The sequence below is a fragment of the Pristiophorus japonicus genome, unplaced genomic scaffold, assembly GCF_044704955.1.
Source record: "Pristiophorus japonicus isolate sPriJap1 unplaced genomic scaffold, sPriJap1.hap1 HAP1_SCAFFOLD_163, whole genome shotgun sequence".
Taxonomy (NCBI): domain Eukaryota; kingdom Metazoa; phylum Chordata; class Chondrichthyes; family Pristiophoridae; genus Pristiophorus; species Pristiophorus japonicus.
The window spans coordinates 573920-587967 of NW_027251310.1; the positions used below are offsets into that span (position 1 = coordinate 573920).

The 14048-nt window shown below is 45.0% G+C and overlaps 2 non-coding genes across 2 annotated transcripts; one reads left to right on the forward strand and one right to left on the reverse strand.

Moving 5' to 3' along the window:
• The first annotated feature begins 3838 nt into the window (after positions 1–3838).
• trnal-cag (transfer RNA leucine (anticodon CAG)) lies at positions 3839–3921 on the forward strand. Its single transcript has one exon. It is a non-coding gene; the product is annotated as a tRNA-Leu (tRNA).
• Positions 3922–13429: 9508 nt separating this feature from the next.
• trnan-guu (transfer RNA asparagine (anticodon GUU)) lies at positions 13430–13503 on the reverse strand. Its single transcript has one exon. It is a non-coding gene; the product is annotated as a tRNA-Asn (tRNA).
• Between the last annotated feature and the right edge of the window lie 545 nt (positions 13504–14048).

Genomic DNA, 14048 nt, shown 5'->3' on the forward strand with positions numbered 1-14048 from the left:
CATTCTTCTAAATTCCAGTGAAGAAAAGTCTTGTTGATCCAGTCTTTCTTTACATGTCAGTCCTGCCCTCCCGAGAATCAGTCTGGTGAACCTTCGCTGCACTCCCTCAATAGCAAGAATGTCCTTCCTCAGATTAGGAGACCAAAACTGTCCACAATATTCCAGGTGAGGCCTGCGTCCGCGCACATGCAGAGGCTGAATTCCAGGACAGAATCGACGTATTTACTGAGGCGTATGAAAGCATGGGCCTTACGCTAAACATCCGTAAGACAAAGGTCCTCCACCAGCCTGTCCTCACCGCACAGCACTGCCCCCCAGTCATCAAAATCCACGGCGCGTCCTGGACACCATGGACCACTTCCCATATCTCGGGAGCCTCCTATCAACAAGAGCAGGCATCGACGACGAGATTCAACACGGCCTCCATGCGCCAGTGCAGCCTTCGGCCGCCTGAGGAAAAGAGTGTTTGAAGACCAGGCCCTCAAAACTGCCACCAGGCTCATGGTCTACAGGGCTGTAGTAATACTTGCCCTCCTGTAAGGCTCAGAGACATGGACCATGTACAGTCGACACCTCAAGTTGCTGAAGAAATATCACCAACGATGTCTCCGCAAGATCCTACAAATCCCCTCGGAGGACAGACGCACCAACATCAACAGCCTTATTCAGGCTAACATCCCCAGCTTTGAAGCACTGACCACACTCGATCAGCTCCGCTGGGCAGGCCACATAGTCCGCATGCCAGACACGAGACTCCCAAAGCAAGTGCTCTACTCGGAACTCCTTCATGGAAAACGAGCCAAAGGGGGCAGCAGAAACTCAACAAGGACACACTCAAAGCCTCCCTGATAAAGTGCAACATACCCACTGACACCCAGGAGTCCCTGACCCAAGACCATCCTAAGTGGAGAAAGTGCATCCGAGAGGGCGCTGAGCACCTCAAGTCTCATTGCCGAGTGCATGCAGAAATCAAGTGTAGACAGCAGAAAGAGCGTTCGGCAAACCTGTCCCACCCATCCCTTCCCTCAACGACTTTCTGTCCATCCTGTGATAGGGTCTGTGGCTCTAGTATTGGACTGTTCAGCCACCAAAGAACTCACTTTAGGAGTGGAAGCAAGTCTTCCTCGATTCCGAGGGACTGCCAATGTAGATTCCAAAATTCATGGAAACCCCCCAGTGTTTGGACTCACTGAAAAGGAAATTCGATTTAGGACTATTAAACATAAAGTTTGGGATTCTAAAAAGCATATGGAGGAAATCTCCAATTCTTAACCAAGTTTGGGATTTTAAAAGGCATGTTTGGGCCTGCGGCGAAAAGCTGCAGTGACAGAGGGGTGGGATTTAGAGTTTGGATATTGTAGCTAATCAGTTTGTCCAGGAGAGCTCTTCGACCATAGTCAGGCTCCCAGAAAACATTAGCATTTAAACAATCGACCACGGAAGAAATATTATCCACCCTATCCACAGGACCCAAATATCACATCCATATTCCAACACCTTTTCAACATAGAAATATCTGGCTCAGCTCAGACTTCCCGAAGCCAAAGCAGTGCTATTACAATGGACAAGAGTTCATCAGTTCATAAATAAGGAGTATCATCATCCCAAAGTCTATCAACACCAGATTAAAACATTTAATCAAGTCTCAGTTAGCTAGTCCGCCAAAACTTACACAAAGAAGACCACTTAAATCAATGGGCAGCAAAACTTAAACAAAAGAAACGTTAGATTTGGCACGAAGATGAAGCAGCCTCTCAGAGTATAAATGGGAGCCTAAAGTAGCAAGAGCAACCTATTTTTCTGACCATTACGTTGGAACAACAAGATCAAGATCGAGAGCACACGGCGAGATAACACAGGAAGAGACATCACGACATCGGAGAAAAGAACTTCAAAAAACCAATCAGTGGAACATCAATACCAACTGACTTGGTAACAGGCATCAACCGGACCACCGCGACCGACGGACCCAACCAGGAAAATCAACCACTAGAAAACCGGGGTCCACGCAAGTTTTCCACTCTACAATTTGTGCCTCGACTGTCCAGCAGGTAAAAATTACCGAAACAACTTAAAACCCTATTGATGACAAAGGATACCGGCTTCGGGACAATCAGAATAATTCGTCACCGACAAGGCACCGGAAGGCTGGAAGGTAGATCACACCGGTTGTGGGAGAGCTGGTTGGCGGTGACATGGAAGTGTCTGCAGTGTGCGGGACCAGACTGCTTCCACACATCCACAATGAATGTCCCACCCTTTATTTGGGAAAAGTACAACTGAGAGTGAACAAGTTCCATCCCGGTCAGAGCAATCTGAAGCTTCAACTGACTGACACCCCAGTTTGGGATTGTAATGTCTGTAAGCATGTAATGCTTGTAGCTCCACACTGTGGATGTGGACGTATTGTGTACTGCAACTGTATAGTTAATCATTAAACAGAACAGGCTCTTTCCGGTGAGTTCCGAGAGAGCAGCCTGTATGTTAGGAAGCTGTGTGTGCTGAGCTCTGTGATGATGTCACAGGGATGTCTTGCAATGTGTGTATCTATCAGTCTCTGTGGTGCAATGGATTAGTTCGTTCAGCTATTAACTGCAAGGTTGGTGGATCGCAGCCCATTCAGGGACAAAGCCTTTAATTGTTTTTCCCTGAGGATTCGGTGCCGTGCAGTTCCAGGTTGTCATTGTGCGTTTTGGCTGCACGAATATATTCCGCAACCATTGCCAGCTGTGCTGTTATCAAGTTATACCAACTGTTACTTGCATTTTCGCGTGGTTGTTCATTGTCTCGTCGCCAATTGATACGCTAATAATAAAGAATGAAACTGAGTACTGTGAACAATGAGTAAGTGTGACATTAACTCCTTCAATAAGACTCCAGAGTGCTTCTATACCGTGCTCCCAATGGATGCTGGAATCCCTTGGGACTCCAACAGGTCGGCCCTCTGGTGGTGGTGTAATACAGGTGGCCAAGTGTTAAATACATAACACAAGGTGTGTACGGAAATCAACCATCAAAAGCCCTGTCATTAACCACAGGGGTTTCCGGCAATTTTCTGATCGCAAAGCGCTTTCAGTCCTTGTCCTTAAAATTGTAGATGTGGAAATTGGGAAGTTTAATGACTTTGAAAGGAGAATATTGTTGTTTGGTGCAGTTCAGGTCAGAGAATTGTTTGTGAATGGAACTTTTTGCAGAGAGAGGGATTGAGCATTTCAGCTTGTTGCTGAACACTTCTCTCTGGGCACTGAGCTAAGCAGCACTTTCTGTCGTGTAGCGGTTATCATGTTTGCCTCACACGCGAAAGGTCTCTGTTGCGAGCCTGGGCGGAAACATTATTTGTGAAGCAAAAACTTGTCTGCAATAAAATTGAACAAAAGCAGTCCAGGGTACATTGTCGCATGAGCAATGAACATTTTAAAACTAATCTACTCAAATACAGAGTGTGTAAAATAAGATCGGGGATAAAACTTCATCAAGGGTTAAAGTTTCACTAATTATTAAAGTTCAGTTATTGAAATTTCGATTGTCCCTGTTTGCATTTCTTTCATTCTGTGAAACAACACTATCGGTTTATACCATCAGATCTAAGTTGCATTTGAAGCCCACAAAAAGCTCATTAATTATTCGCTCTTCCCCAGTGCCAGAGCTCAGAGGGTTATTGTCCATCCCTGGGATGCAAGCTACCTCAGACCCGGGCCAAACCTCCCCGTGCACCGATCACAGGCTCAGGAAAACCCCGGGGGAGAGGATATCCCGATCACTGGGCTTTCCAGCAACACTGAACAAGCGCACGGTCCGAAACTTTCCCAAGTAATAACTTGTAACTGAAGCATCAACAGTCAGGATGGCCGAGCGGTCTAAGGCGCTGCGTTCAGGTCGCAGTCTCCTCTGGAGGCGTGGGTTAAAATCCCACTCCTGACATTCAGTATTTTTAATTTCAAACTCATTTGTTTTGACACCACTCTGAAGTGCTTTGGGACATCCATCTAACATAATAAAGTTACTCCACTTCAATTACAAACGGTGATATCAAAGTTACTTCCCAAACCGGGAAACGATCCCGGGTGGCTGTAGCGAAAGGAATGGTTTTGTGAAGCATTGAAACGTGCCCTGTCAATATCTCGCACTGCTAATTTAAACTCACGGTTATAATTTGTTTCAATGCAAAAGAAGGCAGGCTCGAAGGGCCAAATGGCCGACTCCTGCTCCTGGTTCTTGTGTCCTTATGCAGAGCACAGAACAGATGATTAAATTATCAGCTCTCCCTCAGTTCGCATTTCTTTCATTGTGCAAAAGAAGAAAATGGGTTCATTAATGATGTTTTCCCGTGAAAGCAACATAAATTTTAAGGAACTGTAATCGACGAACATGGGGCTCAAACCCACGATTCTGAGATTAAGAGTCTCATGCTCGACCGACTGAGCTAGCCGGGCTTCTCAACATCTACCCTCTCAATCCCCTTCAGAATATTGTCCGTTTCAACGAGATCACCTCCGATTCTTCGAAACCCAAGAGAGAATCGGCATATTCTACACAATCTCTCATCATTGGACAGCCCTCTCATCCCAGAAATCAATCTGGTGAACCTCCGTTGCACCACCTCCAAGGCAAGTATATCCTTCCTCAGATAAGTACTATGGGCGAATATCCTGTTTTTCTGCTGATTCTACTTCCTCCTCCTTTGATAGTCCTTCTCTGTACATTCTGTATTCTGCTTGGTTCTCGACTGAAATATGAGCCTGAAGTTTATCACAAGCTTCCGTTTTTGTGTTTTAGTTGACCTTCATTCATCCACCGAGCTGTAGTTAGCTATCATGCTATTTCTGCACCCTGCATGAGAACGTGTCTAGTCGTTACCCGATCTATCTCATTTTTGAAAGTCTCCCAATGTGCATTTACTGTTTTACCGAGAAATCTTTGGTTTCAATCTACCTGGGCCGGATCCCTTTCAACTCATAAAATTAGTCCTCCTACAGTTGGGTATTTTCACACATGATTATACCTTCTCCTTTTCCATAACTACTCTAAACCTAATGATATTGTGATCACTGTTTCCTCAATGCTCATCCACAGAAACATGCTCTACTTAATCCATTTCCGAGATCCAGAACTGCTTTCTTCCCCATCGTGCTGGAAACATACTGATGGAGAAAGTTCTAATACAGATTTCAGGAAATCCTCCCCTGCATTTTCCCTTTGCATGGTTATTTTCCCAGTATACGTTGAAGTCTCACATTATCACGACAGATCTTGAATCTTTCTGCATTTTATCTATATTTACACCTCTTTATCCTTCCCACTATTTGGTGGCCAATAACATAATCGCTCATCTAACATTTCTACAGGCACATTCATTTAAAAAAGAATGTCGGATGGGAACAGGGCCACAAATCGATGGACAAGATTAAATCACATGGAGCGAAGGAAAAATTACATAAAATATGAAATAAATACTTTGCCTCTGTATATAAAAGGGGTCAGAGGGTCTAGTAAGGAGGGGGAACTGAGGGAAATCTTTATTCGTCGGGAAATTGTGTTGGGGAAATTGATGGGATAAATCCCCAGGGCCTGATGGACTGCATCCCAGAGTACTTAAGGAGGTGGCCTTGGAAATAGCGGATGCATTGACAGTCTTTTCCAACATTCCATTGACTCTGGATCAGTTCCTATGGAGTGGAGGGTAGCCAATGTAACCCCACTTTTAAAAAAAGGAGGGAGAGAAAAAACAGGGAATTATAGACCGGTCAGCCTGATCTCAGTAGTGGGTAAAATGATGGAATCAATCATTAAGGATGTCATAGCAGTGCATCTGGAAAATGACGACATGATAGGTCCAAGTCAGCATGGATTTGTGAAAGGGAAATCATGCTTGACAAATCTTCTGGAATTTTTTGAGGATGTTTCCAGTAAAGTGGACAAAGGAGAACCAGTTGATGTGGTATATTTGGACTTTCAGAAGGCTTTCGACAAGGTCCCACACAAGAGATTAATGTGCAAAGTTAAAGCACATGGGATTGGGGGTAGTGTGTTGACGTGGATTGAGAACTGGTTGTCAGACAGGAAGCAAAGAGTAGGAGGAAACGTGTACTTTTCAGAATGGCAGGCAGTGACTAGTGTGGTGACGCAAGGTTCTGTGCTGGGGCCCCAGCTGTTTACATTGTACATTAATGATTTAGACGAGGGGATTAAATGCAGTATCTCCAAATTTGCGGATGACACTAAGTTGGGTGGCAGTGTGAGCTGCGAGGAGGATGCTATTAGGCTGCAGAGTGACTTGGATAGGTTAGGTGAGTGGGCAAATGCATGGCAGATGAAGTATAATGTGGATAAATGTGAGGTTATCCACTTTGGTGGTAAAAACAGAGAGACAGACTATTATCTGAATGGTGACAGATTAGGAAAATGGAAGGTGCAACGAGACCTGGCTGTCATGGTACATCAGTCATTGAAGGTTAGCATGCAGGTACAGCAGGAGGTTAAGAAAGCAAATGGCATGTTGGCCTTCATAGCGAGGGGATTTGAATACAGGGGCAGGGAGGTGTTGCTACAGTTGTACAGGGCCTTGGTGAGGCCACACCTGGAGTATTGTGTACAGTTTTGGTCTCCTAACTTGAGGAAGGACATTCTTGCTATTGAGGTAGTGCAGCGAAGATTCACCAGACTGATTTCCGGGATGGCGGGACTGACTTATGAAGAAAGACTGGATCAACTGGGCTTGTATTCACTGGAGTTCAGAAGAATGAGAGGGGACCTCATGGAAACGTTTAAAATTTTGATGGGTTTAGACAGGTTAGATACAGGAAGAATGTTGCCAATGTTGGGGAAGTCCAGAACCAGGGGTCACAGTCTAAGGATAAGGGGTAAGCCATTTAGGACCGAGATGAGGAGAAACTTCTTCACCCAGAGAGTGGTGAACCTGTGGAATTCTCTACCACAGAAAGTTGTTGAGGCGAATTCACTAAATATATTCAAAAAGTCGTTAGATGAAGTCCTTACTACTAGGGGGTTCAAGCGGTATGGCGAGAAAGCAGGAAGGGGGTACTGAAGATGCATGTTCAGCCATGAACTCATTGAATGGCGGTGCAGAATAGAAGGGCCGAATTGCCTACTCCTGCACCTATTTTTCTATGTTTCTATGTTTCTATAACTTACTAAATACTAGTTGACATTGGCTATGAAAAAGATATTGGTTTAATTGGGAAAAGGAAAAAAAAATTGGTGGAGGTAAAAGACACTCTCCATTGATAATGATTTTAAATTACGAGAAAGTTTCACTGCAGTTTGAAAAGATTTCCAGAATAGACGTTATTAATCAAGAAAAGTCCCGAACAGTCTAAACAAGCAGGAGGGTTTTGAAAATAACAAGGAGAAAAGATCTAAGCTATGCAAACTCAGCAGAGAGCGAAATAAAACACAAGATTTGCCCATTGAACGGGACTGTTAAAAAACCCCAGAAATGTTGGCATGTTCACAGCTTGTGTGAACATTGGATTTCGGTAAACAAAATAGCTATTAAAAATGTGTGTTCTTATTTCAACAAAAATCTTTGGCAAGTACTTGAATTAGATGTTAAGCAAAAAAATTGGAGTTTAATCTAAAATGCTGTCTTTCCCGATGAGAAGATTTTTATTGTGACCACTTTACGAATGATTTCTGCTGTTTTAACGGACCCTAATTTCTAAGCAAGTTTTGAAGGCACAAAGATTTGGATGATTACTCGAAGTCACGTAATAACATCAGGCCTTCTTACAAACATGTAAAGGAGTTAACCCTTTCCATTGACAGCTGTTTTACACTGGACCTTACTAATTTGAATTTCTTACTAAAATAAAGAAGACTCAACTGACAGACAGTGGAAATGGTGGGATAGTCAGTATAAAAATAAAACAGAACTAGCTGGTCAAGAGTTAAAAGCGAAGATAAATAAGCTGGAAGAGATTTTAAAAAACAGGACCAGACGGCTAGTGCAGTGTGCAGCCAAAGCACCATCACCTGTGGCAATCGAGCCAATGTATCCCACGGTGGGTCGGTGTAGTCCACAAACCCAACCTAACAGTAAAGCAGACTGGGATGTTTGGAGGAATAGTGGTGGCATTGGTGTTGATTAGAGTTTGGATAATATTTAGATGGGTCGTCGTGCAGGCTCGAGCACAGCAGGCTCAAATACAAAACCGACGGCAGCCCAGACAGCGACATGAAGTGATCGAGATTGTACGACTATAAAGAATATGGATAACCAAACCCTTACCTCCGATTCCACAGAGTGACCGCGACACAAGTAGACCAGAACCTAACACCTGGTGACGACCAGGCTATCTGTTTAAAATTTGCAGATAAAACCATCACCGAAATGGGACCGCAGTGGTGACTTCGACTCTGGGGACTCATGATACTGGGAACCTTGAGGCCCACACAAGCACTGGATAATACAGACGGACTACGAGAGGTACAGCACACGCAAGAAAGACACAACTGTATCAACTATAGGGTTTTGTTTACTTTGACTGACGAAATATGCATTCCAGCAGCCAAGGACTGGAGCAAGGACAGAACTTATTTTAACGCGTGGCTGCAAATGAATCCGGATAAGAAGAGAGTATGTGTGCAATGCTCCACGGGTACAAGAAGCAGTTGCATTAGACGAAGGGAGGCCGGGTGGCCCGATGAATGTACCTTTGGAATAATTTGCGCGCCTCCTGCCCAGCCACAACCGTTAGTCACCCACAAAGAGGGGGTGGGGCTGTGTGGATTCTATGAGGTGGTAGAGGCTGCCGCAATATCGTTGTATGTATGCTTCTCACCCCCTCCGACACCACGCCCCATAAGAACCGCCACACTGCCCATGGAATTGTCATGTCCAACAATTACAAGGGGACTGGAAAATGGGATTGTGCTGTCCAACGAGGGTGAACTATTGTATGATAATGTCAAGCATGAAATTGTGCCTGTCCTGATCAATATCACAGGTGTACAGATGCCGGAATATTGTACAGAACAGGCAAGAAATATGTATAATGTATTAAGTAAAGTTGTAATGCAGCAGGCTGCCGATACCATGGGTGCCAGTAGATTCCGAGGACAGGAGCCAGTTCATAGGACTAAGAGGGAAATAGTTTTAATGCCGGAACCTCCATAGTAAACTCACTGGACATACAAAGGCTAAATGAAAGGGTGGAGCAGCTTAAAGGGGTGATGAAGGGATTTTTGGAACGGGCAGAGCGGAATCAGGAAGGTCAATCCGAACTCGGAAGAGAGGGTGCCGAGATCCAATTGGATGGCCTCTCGGTCCTGGAAGCTCAGGCAAAAACAATCAATCACCTTTTCGACAGAGAGAGAGGATACCGCAAAACTGAAACAGGGACAACTCTGTCACGCTTATGGCCTATGGATGGTGGGACAGATACGGCACAACCTCGATCATATCCAAAGGGGGGAGTTGCCAGACTGGATAGACAGCCCACATCTGGCTCAGTTGGCCAAACTGAAGGGGACACTGGGTAATTGCACTCTGAAGGGACTAACCAGAGTATGCCCAGTGATCCCAAACTGCCGAATGGGCAAAGCTGCCGGAGTGGGAATAGCCCTGATGATACCTATAATCACACAAGACTCAGGACCGTTTCCCCTTTATCAAATGTAGAATATCGGGATCATAAGGGAAAACACCTCCCTCCATTACTATCTGACCGCAGCCCCTGCTGTCCGCAGAGACAACACTCTCTATGGGATCTCCCTGACGGGATGCAAGCAGACGGGTGACATTACGGTGTGCCCTCACCCGGTGGGACAGGGAGAACTAGTCGAATGTGGATTTAATCCAACCGATGGATGTGTATTGGAAATAGTACCTGCCCCCACACATTTTGCCAGAACAGGTTACGGGGGCAAAGGGAAATACTGTGTCTCTACCATGGCACAATCATATCGGTACAATGGCTTACAATGCCAGATCTCGCAAACAAACTTTTGCTTCACAGCCCTATGACCTCACAATAGGACAAGCCCGCATTATCCAGGTTAGACACCGAGGCCCAAAATCATTAACGCCATCGATCAGCTCCACGATCACCTGCAGGATTATGACGAGCCAGAGCAGGCCCCTATCCCACATTTAGTTGCAGTATTAAGGGGACTAAGACTCAGAGTAGGCCAGTATGTCAGACTCTACCACCAACTACAGACAAAGATTGAAATACTGGAGAAGGATACTGACCAAGAGTTACAAAACCAGAGTTGGTGGAGGAGGGTCTGATCTGGGGCATGAACGTAAACATCCACCCCTGGATTGGAATAATATCACACATACTGGTAGGGATACAGCTGGTCTTAGCACTAACATGGAGAGTCATGGCCTGTCGATCCTGCAGGCATTATGCACGACAAAGGAGAATCAGAACAAGGGCTCAAGTAAATAAAGTGACTTGTCCAGCAGAGGGACGGGGGAATCTGAACTATATCAATTTGATCGAAGCAACTTGGACTTCTGACACCACATGACTGGCCAGCACGTTGTGACAGGAAGTACCGGTGGTACATAAAAATATAAGTCGAGTAACAAATAATGTTGTCGGTTAAAGGAGACTAGGATTAGTCCATTACCGAATGGGGGGATTGTTGTAGGGCAAAGGCAAAGGCACCTGCTGAATATATGTATGCATATATGGATGTGTAAAATGGTAGCCAGATACAAAATGGCTGCCAGGGATTCTGCAAAGCACTAGGGGAATTCAGCTAACAGTTAGCTTGAATACATTTTTGGATAGCTGATGACACTGCAGTTCCATGTACAGGAACACTGGAAAGAGTGAGCTCAGCAGAACGACCTTAATCAACAAACCACAGACAAGATGTCCCAGCAGAATACTGAACAAAGAAATTCCTGTGACTGTGTAAGGATAAGGAGGTTAGGTGCAGACAGAACCCAAGGACAGTTGAGATAAGGGGATCTGGAGAATCTCACGAGGCCATGAATAAGCCCCAGCTAAAACATGAGGTGATCACGCAGTCCCCTGGTGCCTGGGGGCCAATTCCATTGGCCCAGTGGAATCGATTTGTAATTTATAGTCGTTATGATTGGATTGTGTCCAGCCAACATGGGCTAAGTAATTGTAATGAACTGTTGTAAAACATATAAATATCGATGAATTTCTTTGTTCGGTGGAGTAGAATGCCTGGAGTTGGACCAGAGGCTCTCTCCCCGCCGGTGTAATAAAGGCCATTTTGGGATTTGAACCGACCCCGAGTGTCGAGTGATTCTTCCAGAAAAAGATTTGTGCTAACATAACCCGTGCTGTACCAGCCCTGGGAGAGATTGATGGGAAAGTGTAGAGGGAGCTTTACTCTGTAGCTAATCCGTGCTGTACCAGCCCTGGGAGAGATTGATGGGACAGCGGAGAGGGAGCTTCACTCTGTATCTAACCCCGTGCTGTACCTGCCCTGACGGGTTTGATGAGACATTATAGTGGGAGCTTTGCTCTGTATCTATCCTGTGCTGTGCCTGCCCTGGGAGGGTTTGATGGGACAGACTAGAGGAAGGTTTACTGTATATCTTAAATGGGCTGTATTTGCTCTGTGAGTCTTTGATGGGACAATATAGGGGGAGCTTTAATCTGTATATAACACATACTGTACCTGCCCTGGGAGGGTTTGATGTGACAGTGTAGAGGAAGCTTTAGTCTGTACCTGCCCTCTGAGTCTTTGATGAGACAATGTAGAGGGGGCTTTAATCTGTATCTAATCTGTACTGTACCTGCCCTGACGGGTTTGATGGGACAGTATAGTGGGAGCTTTGCTCTGTATCTATCCTGTGCTGTGCCTGCCCTGGGAGGGTTTGATGGGACAGTGTAGAGGGAGATTTAAACACGTGCTGCACTGTAATGTATATATGCCCGGGTTTACCTGCCACCAGGGGGACCGACCGTCGAAGGTCATTGGGCCACAGACACACACATTCAACTCTTGGAAATAAAGAAAGCCTCCATGTTTAATCCTTTGTTCGAGAGCTAGAAAAGTAGGGTCAGGATGCACCTGATTGAGTTCACGGTAGTAAGCCTGCTTAGTTATTGCATGTGCAACATGCACCTGCCCGTGGAAGAGTTTGATGGGGCTGTGGAGCGGGAGATTTATGTTGTAACTAATTTGTGCTGTACATGCCCTGAGAGTTTGAAGGGACAATGTAGAGGGAGGTTTCCTCTGTATCTAACCCCGTGGTGCATCTGCCCTAGGAGCGTTTGATGGGACAGTTTAGAAAAATCTTTACTCTGTATTTAACGCATGCTGTACCTGCCCTTGGAGAGTTTCATGGGACAGTGTTGAGGGAGCTTTACTGTGTATCTAACCCATTCTGTACCAGCCCTGGGAGTGTTGATGGGTCAGTGCAGAGGGAGCATTACTCTGTATCTAACGCATACTGTACCTGCCCTGGGTGAGCATGATGGGACAGTGTAGAGGGAGTTTTACTCTGTATCTAACACGGGCTGTATCTGTCCTGAGAGGGTTTGATGGGATAGTGTAGAGGGAGCATTACTCTGTATCTAACACGTGCTGTACCTGTCCTGGGAGAGTTTGATGGGACAATGTAGAGGAAGATTTACGCTGTGTCTAACGCGTACTGTACCTGCCCTGGGAGGCATTGATGTGACTGTGTAGTGGTAGCTTTACTCTTTATTTAACATTATTGTCCTTTTTAATCCACTTGTTTCACACCGAAACAAATCGTAACCGTGATGTGAATTTAACGCCACGTGATTCTTTGAAATCATCTTTAAATGATTGGGGAAAACCACTTCTTATGCCACCGAAAAACAGCTTTGATTCCAGGTCTTGGCGATAAATTTTGTGACACCATTTTTAAATTCAAAACCTAATAAAATTGACGACATGCAGCCAACGTGCAAAAGTAAGAATTCTTTTAATCACCGTTAATTAGCCGATAACCTTCTTCAGAATGAAATAAATAATAATATAATTACTAAGGAACAGTGGTATCTTCAATCATTCATTTTCTCTTTACATGTGATGAAGTTTTATCCCTATCTCATTTACACGCTGTATGAGAATGGTTTAAAATTGTAAGTGTTTATGACTCAGTTGTAAAACCATTGATTGTGTGTGTGTCTATACTTGATAGGAGGAGCACTTGAGACCGAAGTTCCAGTTCGATATATGTATCAATAGAATCAATTTCCACCAGTTTCTTTAAACCCAATAACATAATTTATTTCGAGTGGGCTGGATGGAGGAACATGATCCATGTAAAAAATTGTTATCATTTTACTTGAACTGAATGCTCATAAAATATTGGAGTGGGAACTAATTGGATAACAGCACAGCTGGCAACATTTGCGGAAAAGATTCGTGCAGCCAAAACGCACAATGACAACCTGGGACTGTGCAGCACCGAATACTCGGGGAAAACAGTTAAACACTTCGTCCCTGGGTGGGCTCGAACCACCAACCTTTCGGTTAACAGCCGAACGCGCTAACCCATTGCGCCACAGAGACTGATCGAAGTTTAAGGTTCAAGGCATCCCAAACCAGGGTGTCAGACAGTTAAAGCTTCAGATTGCTCTGACCGGTATGGAACTTGTCCACTCTCAGTGGTACTTTTCACAAATAAATGGAGGGACATTCATTGTGGATGCGTGGAAGCAGTCTGGTCCCGCACACTGCAGACACTTCCATGTCACCGCCAACCAGCTCTCCCACAACCGGTGTGATCTACCTTCCAGCCTTCCGGTGCCTTGTCTGTGACAAAGTATTCTGATTGTCCCGAAGCCGGTGTTAGGTTTGAATTCCTTTTCAGCTCCTGACTGCGGATATTCCTGTGATTAAACAGGAACTAAATGCTTACAGGGACAGTTGGATTCACCGTTTCTTTGCTTGGTGAAATTTCAAAGATTGAAAGCGACACACATCAACACCAAACCTCCCGTGAGATGGAAGCCCAGTTGCTGTGTCAAGCTTGAATGCGGGAACAAGCAGAACTTATTCAAAGAAAGTCCAAGTCCCTGAGACGCCTGATTATTTGCACCAAACTCCTTTGCAAT